The sequence below is a fragment of the Peromyscus eremicus genome, chromosome 2, assembly GCF_949786415.1.
Source record: "Peromyscus eremicus chromosome 2, PerEre_H2_v1, whole genome shotgun sequence".
Taxonomy (NCBI): Eukaryota; Metazoa; Chordata; class Mammalia; order Rodentia; family Cricetidae; genus Peromyscus; species Peromyscus eremicus.
Window position 1 is genome coordinate 31,922,368 of NC_081417.1, and position 13,393 is coordinate 31,935,760.

Genomic DNA, 13,393 nt, shown 5'->3' on the forward strand with positions numbered 1-13,393 from the left:
GTCCCTGATTTCTGTACCACCAGAGAAATGGCTCACCTACTGTGAAGTAATAGGATGATAATGAATGCTGCTCCAGCTGCTGGATGCCTGGATGAGCAGAGGTGGAGCTGTACTTTTGAGGGACCCAGTGAAAGAAGGAGCAGTAGAGTGGGAAAGCAAGAGATATAGATAATTCTTGGAAATCATCAGTAGGAGTGAAATTAGTTGTATATTAATCTAGCACTGAGTGTTGGTACATTCCATTCCAGCATGGTACAATAAATCAAATTTTGATTAAGCTTAGTGTGATAGCTTTCCACAGATCCATGTCGAGTACTTAGGACCCCTGTGATGCCACGTGACTCTTCTCACTAATGATTCAACTCTCAGCCCATTCTCAGCCCATCTATCTTCTGTAAGTAGGTGGAACTGAAAAGATGACCAGAATACTGGCAGCCAAAATAGGTTTCAATTTGAGGAAACTATAATATAATTTTTTTCAGTCAAAATTTGGACTGGATGGCAATATTCAATTTTCAATGAGAATGAAGAGGATGGTCCGAAGTAATGAACATAAAATGAGATATATGAGTAATAACCAGAAAAAACATCAACTCCATCTTCTGGATGAGGAAAAAAATAATCAAACAAATAAAACCCAATAGCAACAACAACAACAAAAGACCCAGACCAATCACACCAGTAGGAAAGACCTGGACTTGGGAAAGACTTTATTTAACTTAAAGCAGAGAGTTGTTTGAGAAGATCCTGAAAATATGGTCCCATGGGCTGAAGGTCTGCACTAAACAGACACACAGCGAAATCTAACTGTCATTGTAACACTATTAAGAAGCAGGACTTCTAGGAGGAAATTAGGCCCTGAGAGCTTTCCCAGGGGTAGGAGTGATTTGTTACTATTGAAAGCCAAGTTAAGTTTCCTTCACTTTCTCCTGTCCCTTATTTTCTCCCATTGGCTAATACAACAAGAAAGCCCTCCTACACTCAATTTTAGATGACTGTTTATTGTGAATTAAAGTTTCTATTACATTTCTATTACAGCTCCATAAAACGAACTGATACATGGAAAAGTTCATTGATTGAAGACAGAATGTTTTAGACAATCCAGAAGAAATCTGGGTAGCTTAGAAGGCTGACACACAAATACGGTTTCAAGAAGACCAGGCCACTGTGGTCACACTCAAGAGAACAATTGCTGTACTCAGTTGTGCAAGAGGTACCTGAACAAAAATAACAATGACAACAACAATATTTCAGGGGACAAAGCAGGCAAAGAAAAAACACTGGATTCCATATAAACAAAGAATCAGAAGTAGAGTCTGATGCCCCCAAAGTTTGAAACATAAAGGTTAATAAATGATGACCTTGCAATAAAAGAATCCAAATACCTTTTCCAGTGTGGTTTGTCTAACCATTCTACATATTATTTCTTCAGATGGCTTTTAATCAAAATTAGTGAAAACTTATTTGGAAATGTTATGACTTTAGTCTTTCAGGAAAGACTGTTGGAGAGATGATACTAGCAGATGATAGCGGACTTAATATACAACTAAGAGCCAGGAACAGGAAATAATAAAGGAATTAAGGTAATGATAGTCATGTGTGGTCATAACTGTGTATGTGTGTGGAAGGAAGCATGTGGGCTCTGCGTGTGTGTGTGTGTGTGTGTGTGTGTGTGTGTGTGTGTGTGTGTGTATGTGTGTGTGTGTGTTTACATAAATGTGTGGCCATGCTTGTGGAATCCAAGAGGACACCTTGGTGTCATCTTCATGAATATCATTCACCTCCTTTGATACATGGTCTCTCTGATTGCCTCTAGCTCACCAATTAAGCTAAACTTTATGCCAAGTATGCTTCAGGGATCCATGCTGTCACTGTTTCTCCAGAGCTCCGAAAGTGAGTAAGTCATCATGCCCAGCATTTCATTCCAGCCCCAAATTGTCTACTAATTATTAACACACACTCACTCAAAAATGTGTAGGTCAGACATCCCCTGCTACATACTCTTTGCCTTTCAGTATTCTAACCTGGAATATAGTAATTAGATTCCCCATCTGAAATTTGGAATGAGAATTGAGATAAGGGATAACAAATCTTTTGGGTCTGGTTTCCCAAAGAAAGAGAAAATGTCAGCTTTGTGCCCACAAGGAGGTCATGTATAATCATGTCTCAGATGGAAGTGGAGTGTGCATTTACCCAAATGTCTGAATGCCTGTCCTAATGTTGAGATGAGATGAGCCACATTATTGGAGATTTAGGGATTCTTTTGGCTGGAAACCAATTTAGAGAATCATACAGAGATGTAAATCATAACCAAAGTGGACAGGGATGACAATAGAGATTCCAACAGCATAGAATCTCTGAAGTCATCTATGATTATCCTAAGCCAGACATCACAGAGGCAAATATAAACATCTACTGAAAACTTCATCCAGGCATCCCCATTATGGGACCTATCATCTCTTCTCACTTCATGGTGATTCTGTCTGTAGCTGTCTTCAAAAATAAAAATAAGCTCCAGAAGTTCATAAACGGTATTTAGTTTCTTTGATTTCAAGATTTATTTATTTATTCCTATGTAAGTATATTATTTGATATAATGATGATTCCTTTTGGAAAAGCAAACTGGTTCTTAGAACACAATACTGTCTCTTTATTATTTCAAAATTTCTAATTTCTTTACTTTCCCCCTCATTACAAAATATTAAAGAGCTAAAACAAATAGAGAAGCAAAAACTACTCTCTCATTCGATTTTCTTTAACCAAAATAAAACTAGCATGATACCTTTAGTTTTTAAGTACAACCATTAGATTGAACCTGAAGGAATTGTTAATATTGAATAATTTTTACAGCACAATTACTATTTTACATGTTTAACAGTAAAACAAAAAAAAACTGACTAGAAATTTAACTAAAAATCACAACTTACATTTATTATTGTTCTGTTTTCTCAGCTAGTGGCAAGATGTGGAGCTATATGAAGAAACATGAAGAAAAAGATGGAGATAGGGTCTTTGGTACTGGAGTCTCCTGTTCACATATAATTCTCCATGGGGATGATAGTATAGATATCATAGACAAGATTTCCTCCTCACAGACATTCCTAAACAAGTAGGATGATGAAGTCTATACATCTCAATGTAAACAAATGATGAAAGCAACATATAATTTGGTAAAAATGAAGAGACTTTGACATGGAATTGTTGGTTGTCTGAAATGAAACACAGCTCAAAGATTAATGAGGATGAAGACTTGCAAGCTTCTCTTGTTTCTTCATGAGATATAAATAGCATAAGTTCTTTCACCAAAGATACAGGTTTTATGTATATGGGAATTTTATACCCCCCCATTGCTAAAAAATTAGATCAAACCATTTGATTATACTATTCAGCTGTATATGTGATCTCTTGTGTTTTTTTCCATTGGTAATGGCAGAGTTTAGACCATCATGATTTATGAGGTGTTGTTTTAGATGTCTAATGAGTTTCTTTTAACATGGTTTTGATGGTTTTGCTTCCTTCTCACTTGCGAGTCACAATCACTTTGGGGATTGAATAACAGATATCATGCACACCAGATATTTGCATTACAACTCATAACATTAGCAAAATTACAGTTACTAAGTAGTAACAAAACAATTTTATGGTTGGGGCTCACCACAACCAGATGAATGGTATTAAAGTGCTGCAGCATTATGAAGGTTGGTAGCCATTGTTCTAACATATTCCAATACATGTGAGTTCATTCATAATTTATTTCGATGTGTGTGTTCTACAAGAATATTCAAACTGTGTACATTATTGAAAATTTCTAGTTTCATTTCCAATTGTACTCCACCTTGAACATGTAGTGAGCTATTGGCTAAAGCCCTGACACTCTCAACGATTCTAAGCATTCAAATTCTTGTCTCAGATATCCTTTTCCTGTGAAACTTTGGAATTATCTGAGTCACAACTTCTTCCTTTAGTCTCTAAATATCTTAAGCTTGACCATTCTAGCATTTTTCATAGTTAACCATGTTTTTTCTCTTTTTTTTTGCACATTTAAGTCATCAACTACAATGCAATAAAACATTGTGTCGAACAATCTGTTGATGTAACCAACCATCTTATTAAATAAGAAACACAGAGCCGATTCAGAGAAGAAAGCCAAGAGGTCAGAACTAAGAGCCTTACCCTTCCTGCTTCAGCCAAGAGAGCTCTCCGAAAGGGGAACCTATTTCCTGTGTGTTTGTCTTATATAGTCTTTCTGTTCTGCCTTCTCATTAGTTGTAAACCCAAACACATGACTGCCTCCTCACGGCCTGTCTGTAGAGACTTTCAGGTCTTCTATGGTTGGGATTGAGATTAAAGGCATGTGTCTCCAATGTTGGCTGTATCCTTGAACACACAGAGATCTACCTAGCTCTGTCTACCAAGTGCTGGAATTAAAGGCGTGCGCCACCACCACCCAGCTTTTGCTATGGCTCTAATAGCTCTGACCCCCGGGCAACTTTATTTATTAACATACAATTATAATCACATTTCAGAACAAATAAAATACCACCATAACAATCCTTTTCTACACTATGAATATTTGATAATAAAAAGCTGATTAGCTGATAGCTGGGCAAGAACAGATTGAGCATGAAAGCCAGACTGGGAGAATTCTGGGAAGAGGAAGGGTAGAGTCAGAGAGTCACTGGCAATCACAGAGAAGCAAGATGAGAATATTGTACTGAGAAAAGATACCAGGCCACATGGATACTTTGAATCTTTCTCTTTCTAAGTTAAAAATAAAGACTTCCATTTACAGTATAATTACACATCCTCCTTCCCTTGCCTCTGCCAATTTCTCCTATGCCCCCATCCACTATCAAAGTGATGACCTCGTTTTCTTTGATTGTTATTGCTACATATCTATGAAAGGATGATCATATAAATACTACCAGATACATTCAGGGCATTCTTTTTCTTTCCTGAAGACTTCTAACTCTTAAGTTCCATCTCAAATTGAAATGTATTTAAAACTATTCTCACTCAAGTTTCTTTAACCAAAGTAAGATGTAATTACTATGGGATTTATTTTTCTTTTACTTTTTTATTTTTTGAGACAGGGTTTCTCTGTGTAGCTTTGCGCCTTCCTGGAACTCACTCTGTAGCCCAGGTTGGCCTTGAACTCACAGAGATCCACCTGCCTCTGCCTCCCAAGTGCTGGGATTAAAGGTGTGCACCACCACCGCCCGGCAGGATTTTTAGTCTTTAAGTACAACCATTAGGTTGAACCTGAAGAAACTGCTAATGTTGGATAATTTCTACAGTGGAAAGGCTGTTTTGTATGCTTAACAGTATATTGTATATACTCTACATCTCTAGTAGATAACTGCTTCATTACCTTCAAATACAGTTGAGTGTTTCAGAACATGGCCAAGTCCTTTAACTTAACCAAATTTCCTAATCATTTATCAAGGCCTTTCACAACTCACAAAGATTATGTAGTATTTAACTCCCCAAAAGTCCATTGACTCCTTACAAATTATCCAGCATTAAGCCCAGCATTTCATTAGAAATTACAGTATATCTGATACAAAGATATTAATTTTTTTATGTGACAAAATCTTCAATAAACATAATCTTTGGAAGTTTTCATGAATATAGGGAATTGCTTTAATTCAATTAATTAAACATTCGTCAATGAAAAACAAATAATTAACATATTTTTACTTTAATTAGTAAAATCTATGTTGTAAGTTAATGTAGATCTGATAATTGATCACTGAAAGACAACATTCCTACTCTCCATGGGAAGAAAACCTAACATTGAGCTTCTCTAAAGCAAGACAAAGAGACATGAAAGTATCTCACCTGTTATGCTATTTTCCTACATTCTATTCATCTCGAGTATCTAAATATTGATACGCAAGAGAAAAAGGACAAACTGCTTCATAACTGTGTATAACCAATCATCTCCTTAAAGTTTTACTAAAAAGAAAAATATGTTTTTAATATTGTCAAAGCTGTCCTATGTGATAATTCCAGGAACCATAATTTCTATGCCATATTAATGTGTGCTTGTGTGGTTTTTAAGAAACACTGCAGCGGCTCATAGCATGGAAGCTGTTAAGCAGATTTTTCCATGCACAGTGAAGGGGCTATCATTTTAAGACTCGGACTACAGGAACTGTAGTGCCTGGAATGGGAGGTTGTACCTCCTTTAGGGAATTGCTTTTAATTCTTATTAAATACTTAATGCTTCCTGTCACTTTTTTAACAGATACTAATGTCAAGTTCTAGGATAAGATCAAGTACAACTTCATTGTTTATAACCAATAAAAATTCTCTGGTGGAGTTTAAACTAATAATGATTTTCAATTTGTATATAACTTAGAATAAGCTACATGCAGACTTTGATAATGTAGTTTTCCTTTTTAATAGTTTCAATACTTTGAAACTTCATCTTCTGTCTCTGTCCCTGCCTCTATCTCTCTGTCTTTATCCCTGTCTCTATCTCTCTGTCTCTGTCTCTGTCCCTGTTTTTATCTCTCTGCTGCTGTCTCTATGTATGTCTCTGCCTCTGTCTCTCTGCTTTTATCCTCTAATTTTTCCAAGTCACAATTTGGCCCTCTGGTTTGAAGGCTGTGACTCCCTGGTGGTCAAAGAAGTTCTGCTACCTCATGAGATGCTTACTCAAAAACACTTCCCTACATCATGAAGACTAACTGAAACTGACCAGTGATGTTCCTTTCTGTGATTTTCATTAGTTTCACAGGATATGATAGACTTCTTTTTTTGTAAAAGTTATTTCTTGCTTTCATTGATCTCTTTAGTCCCTCAGCTCTAAATTCCTGGGAAGAATATGCACCGTATTTGAGCCAAGGTGTGTTTTGGCTTGAGTTACAAAATACTAAGAAGAATCCAAAGCAAACCAGAAAATTTTCACTTCATTACAACTGCATTAGGATAAGAAGTCTAGTCTCCTCTCTAGTTGTTTTATGAGGTGATAATAAGTGGAAATGCTCTAGCCTAGACAGTAACGTAATTCTACGTAGGTTCAAACAGATCATTTCAGACAAGTCAACCCAAGTATAAATGTAGTTTGAATGGCATCTTCTGGTTGAGAACACATTGAATTTTTAAAAATAAAACCAATGGAAACCAAAGCATACTAATGTATTTGTAATGCTAAAATTTTACTTCTAAAATGTCTTAAATTTTTGCTTATATCTGTAAATGTTACTTTCTGCCACAGATTCAGAATTCATCAAAATATTCCTAAAATTGGAGACAAATAGTGTTCAATTCAGCACCTAATCTAACTGTACTAAAGCTGGGTAGTAGTTTCTGTGACGTGAGCATGTTTCAACGAAATGCAGGTCATATAAGGAGAGTAAATAAGCTGCTATTATATGGAAGATATTGAGTATGAAACATGAGGGACATATTATAAGTCACTTAAATTATAAAATGCAAGTTAGGATTTTGTTTATTTTAGAAGAATATATAGCACACTGTTAAAATGTACAAAGGACAAAGTCTTGGAACTGTCTCTTTGGTAAACTGTCATTCGGCTGTCATGCTCTTTCCCTCTGCTAACATCTAAGAGGCATTTTTACTTTTAATACATCATATCTTTGATTTGTCATAGAAATCTGGCAAGACTAGTTTTTTTTTGTTTTTTTGTTTTTTTTTGTTTTTGTTTTTGTTTTTTTTTTTTTTTGGTTTTTCGAGACATGGTTTCACTGTGTAGCTTTGCGCCTTTCCTGGAACTCACTTGCTAGCCCAGGCTGGCCTCGAACTCACAGAGATCCGCCTGGCTCTGCCACCCGAGTGCTGGGATTAAAGGCGTGCGCCACCACCGCCTGGCTAAAACTAGTTTTGAAAGGATTATTCTGACAACCTTGATAGGTTAAAATTAATATCTACAATAGATGGTATTATTCATGTGTAGTTTGGAAATGTTTAAATATTTTCTTATGGAAACTACACATGCCTTCACAATTCTGCTAGAAAACTGAGGCTCTGTAAATCAATTTTCTCATCCATTATCACCCATTAAGCAAGTGAAGGAATTGAGACAGAAATCCTCCTAAATAAAACAGAGCTGGAAATGAGAATACCCGCAGTGCATCTAGCTCTTCATTGACTTGTAGTGAATGTACTTCAAAGGAGAGATCTTTCTTACATTGTACAGAGAGTAGCACCGAACAATATCTCATTTATCATAGTTAAAAATGATCATTTAAGGAGCAAAGGGTATGTCTCATTGGCAGTGTGTTGGCCCAGTAACCATGAGGCATGGCTTGAATTCAGTCTTCAAAAATAACAAAACACACACACACACACACACACACACACACACACACACACACGCACACACTCCATATTGTTCAAGTAGGAATAAAAACAAATCAAAATTTAGAAATAGAAATATTTAATTACGTAAACAGTTCTGGTTCCAGTTCATACCACGTAGAACAGTGGTTCCCAACCTTCCTGATGTTGTGGCCCTTTAACACAGTACCTCATGTTGTGGTAACCTAACCACCAACCATAAAGTTATTTTTGTTGCTAGTTCATAACTGTAATTTTGCTGCTGTTATGTATCATAATGTAAATATGTGTTTTCCATTGGTCTTAGGTGACCCCTGTGGAAAGGTTATTAAACCCACCCAAAAGGGTCATGACCCACAGGTTGAGAACTATTGATTTAGAGGTAAATTCTTTTCTCTCTCCTAAAAACACTAATATACTTTGTGACACCCAGGACATGTTAACAGAAAAGCAGAACACAACACCGACAATCACAGAAACTGTGAATCTAAAAGTACTCCTGGAGTCATAATATATTTTAATCAGTATATTAGTTTTTAAATGAAGAGAAGTAAAAAAGAGAAAGAACAATTATTTATTTTGCTGGTAGATACTTTGACATATTAATATTTTATTTCATGAGTCTAATATTGTCACATAACTTTCATTTCTAAAATAAAGACATATCCTTTTAAGCAACAACAACCAAAAAATGGGGCTCTGTGTTGATGATGCAGACAAACGAATGTGGAAAGCTGGTGTTCAGCTGCCAATTTTTCCGAAGGATAGGTAATTCAGGCCCCACTTTTATTCCTAATTGTACATGCTTAGACTTAATGTTGAGTGAAGCATGATGGAAGGACTCAGTGAAGGAGGAAGGATAAATGCTAATTAACTTGAACAGTTCTGATGCTCTTCATTAGTGCTAAATATCCTTGAATTGCTGCTGCCCACAGATCTCAAACGCAGAACCTCCCAGCTAGCTTTGCATATTTAGTATTATGTGCTGCTTTGTCAGGCAGCCAGGGACTTCCTCATCTACTCATTCTGAAGCAGAGGCTTGCTCCTCATTTAATACTTCGAATTGATTCTATTTAGGTTGTAATCTGCCTTAATTGCTACTAAGATATTGAATTGTATAAAACAGTTGTTAAATACAATTTGTGATTTAACAAGAAGCATTGTGTAGAATCAAAAAGGCATTAAAATTCAAAATCAGTTAATTTTGGGATCTAATTTCTTCATTAATAATGTTTCTGGAATTTTCTAGAGTTCTAAAGGGGATATCTTCAGGAAGATTTTTTTCAATTACCTGATGGACTATGGAGCTTTATTGCCAATATTTAGGGATGGTATTCAGAAGAAAATCTAATATTTCAGATCTTCAAGTCCTCTTTGTCCCAAAGCAGTACAATTTAAGAAACTATTTTTTTTCTGGGTAAATTTCATTAACAAGGGTTGGTGAGGCTAGATCTCCTTAAAGAGCTGTAATGTGGGATTTATGCAGTGGGTATCACAGTACAGCTTCAAGATTTTCCACATAACTAAATCTGATAACATGAAAATGCCCAAAAGAGTATCCCAATAATTTAGAGGCAGATCTTTGAAAACACTGTGCAGGGTATGCAAGTGAAGATCTGTTCTCAGATGGCTAGCCTTTTCTTGTACCAGAATGTCTCCACAACTATTAAGGATTGCAATTTCTGCTATTATTGTAGGATTTGAAAATGTTCTGGTAACAAATTTAAGAATGTGAGACTATTATGTAATGACTAGATATCTTGCAATAATGAAGTGTGTAAAACTCTATAGGAATAGGACCTATCAGAATATTTTATCCTCTACACCATATAGACAAGTCAGCAAAATAAAAAAGCAATACTGTATTAAATGAGTGATTAAGGTCAAATATTTCTTGAATTTGCACAATTTAGAAGTCAACTGTAGTTGATAAGAACATTTTTCTACAGAGACAACCAAACCAAGCTAGTGGGAACTCATGAATTGTGGACCAATAGCTGTGGAGCCTCCATGGGACTTGACCTAAGCCCTCTACATAGACAAGACAGTTGTTTAGCTTGACCTGCTGAAGGGACCCCTGGAAGTGGGATCAGGACCATCCTTGCTGCATGAGTGAGCTTTTTAGAGCCCCGTGCCTATGGTGGGACACCTTACACAGCCTTAGTGCAGAGGGAGGGGCTTGGACCTGCCTCAGTTGAATATACCAGGCTCTGCTAACTCCCTATGGGAGGCCTTGCCTTGCAGGAGGTGGGAATGGGCAGTGGATTCGGGGAGGGGGGAAGCTGAGGGGTGGGAGGAGGGAGGAAAGGGGCATCTGTGGTTGGTATGTAAAATGAATAGAAAATTTCTGAATAATAAAAAATAATCTCTGGTTAAAAAAACACTTCTCAAAAAATATTTTCAAAGATTTTACTAAAGTTTTAGATCATCAGACTTTCATCCAGATTAATATAATTTTATTATATTAATATGGTAATATATTTGGATTAATCTATATTAATATGAATATATTTAATCATATGGAAAGTTGCAAAAATATAAGCTTTGCTGCTGTTTTAGAAATCTACATTTCCTGTTTCAACTCATGTAAAATATTTTGTTCACTGGAAGGAGATATTCTCCAAAGAGAAAAGGTGTATACTAGGTTTCATACAACCAATACGGTTTAAAAAGATGAAATAGCAAAGATTCCCCGAAACTGACTGGAAGCGTTGGAGATGATCAACGATTTATTGTGGGCCAGTCTTAGGATGATCATTTGAGGGTCTTGGAGCTCATGTCAGAATCTCCTTTTTGTATATATAGTGAAATATGAAAAATTCTCTACATTAAACCTGTGTTATTACATAAACGGAAAGTAAATAATTTTAGAATAATAATTACCTAGCTTAAATTGAAGCCTTATTTTAATGAAAATTGATAACCAGTCTTTGAGAAATAAAGATGACCATTGAAAATGATTTTATGCATTGGAATGATGGTAAATATGAAGAAATCTAGCCTATTCTTGATTTTTAATCTGTTTGTTTCCAAGGTGGGTGTTGGAACCTGAATTCTCACCCTTTTGAAAAGAAGCAAACATTCTTAACCCTGTGCTGAGTTTTTCCCCAGGCCCTCTACCTTATTTTTCCAGTGCACTCTTTTCACTGAACCTGTCCAACAAATCCAAGAATCATTCTTTCTCTACCTCACCAGAACCGGAATTACAGGCACAACAACCATGACCAACTTTTACTAAGTGACAGGAATCAAACTCTAGTCTTCATTCCTAAAAGGCAACTGAGACAACTCGCCACCCACTAGTTTGATGTCTTTTATTTTTTAACATTAAACCAAAAAATAAATTTCCAATGATAAAAATCGATCTACTATTATGATATGGCAATATGGTAAACACTGTAGCTTTTAAATTATTTAATTTAAAATAAAAAGTGTTACCTGTTTCTTCAATTGTGAATGATATCTTTGTAACATTTGCCTTAGTGTTCTATTGTTGTTGTGAGACACCATGAGCAGCCACTCCTATAAAAGAAAGCATTTAGTTGATGCTGGCTTACAGTTTCAGAAGTTTTATCTGTTGTCATCATGGTGAGGAAGATGGCAGCATGCAAACAGACATGGTGCTGGAGAAGTAGCTGAGAGTTCTATATCTGGACGCACAGGCAGCGGAAAAGAGAGCCACTGGACCTGGCTTCGGATTTTAAAACCTCAAAGCCTACTCCCATTGACACACTTCTCCAATAGGGCCATACCAACTCCAACAAGGCCACACCTCCTAATCCCTCTCAAGTAGTGCCACTCCCTGATGACTAAGCATCCAAACATTTGAGCATTCAAGTCTATGGAGGCCATTCTTATCCAAACCACCACATTCCATTCCCTGGCACCCATAAACTTGTAATCATATTATAATGCAGAAATGCATTCAGTCAAACTTTAAAAGTCACAATCTCAATATTGTTTAAAAGTCCAAAGTTTGAAGTTGCTTCTGTGACTCAAAGCAATTTTGTGACTGTAATCCCCTGAAAAATCACATACTTCCAATATACAATGGCACAGAATATACATTAACCTTCCAAAAGGAAAGAAATATAGCATAGTGAGCAAATACTGTACCAAAGCAAGACTGAAAACTAGCAGAGCAAACTACTAATTCTGGATCTCCATGTCTGATGTCAGAGTGCTCTTCAGATTTCCAGCTCCTTTCAGCTTTGTTGACTGTAACACAGTTCCCTCTCTTATGTTCTTTCCATTCCCTGTTAGCAGCTCTCCTTTGTAAGAATCTCAGGACTCTGGAATCTCCAGTATCCTAGTGTTTCCAATGAAATTCGGGTTTTTAATCTCACAGCTTCATGCAATGGCTTCTGTGGGCCTCCATGAAGGGAAACCTCATAAGACCTAGAGGAGAACTTAATACTACTACTCTGCTGAATGGTCTTACTATAAAACTGTCCACTAAGCCCTTACTTTTATACTCATAAAATGCATCTCTTAGCCTTTATCAGAGGAACTCTATCCCCATAGATGGCTATTAATACAGAGAGCAACAAATGGTCAAAATGCAGAGAATAAGAGAATGTAGAGTGACCAGTTCTAAATGGCACATCTACATCACACCCCTTTTTCCCAATGTACAGGAATTATTGCAGAAGAAAGTGGAGAAAAATTGAAAGAGTCAAAGTGAATGTATGCAAGGAAACAGTCTTTGCTTTGACTGCATTTGTAGAACATACAAAATAATAAGCCAACAAAATTACGAGTATGGTCAGGAAGGGACTTGTGAAGTCTCACGCCTAGCTGAGGAACTGTTTGCACATGATGGTTGTCCTGGGAAGGTGCATCATTTTTCTTCAGGGATCAAACTGGCAGGATGCTAATGCTACACTAGGTTGTCCTTTACTCATGTTCATACTAGCAGCACTAAGCTGACTTGGTGGGTTAAAAGGAAAAAAAAAAAGAGTACCTGAATTTGGGAGGGAAAAGTGGTGGTAGTGAATAGAGGAAGAATTGTAGGGAAGGGAATTGAGGGTGGATTTGATCAAAATATATTGTATATATGCATTAAATGCTAAAATAGTAATATAGT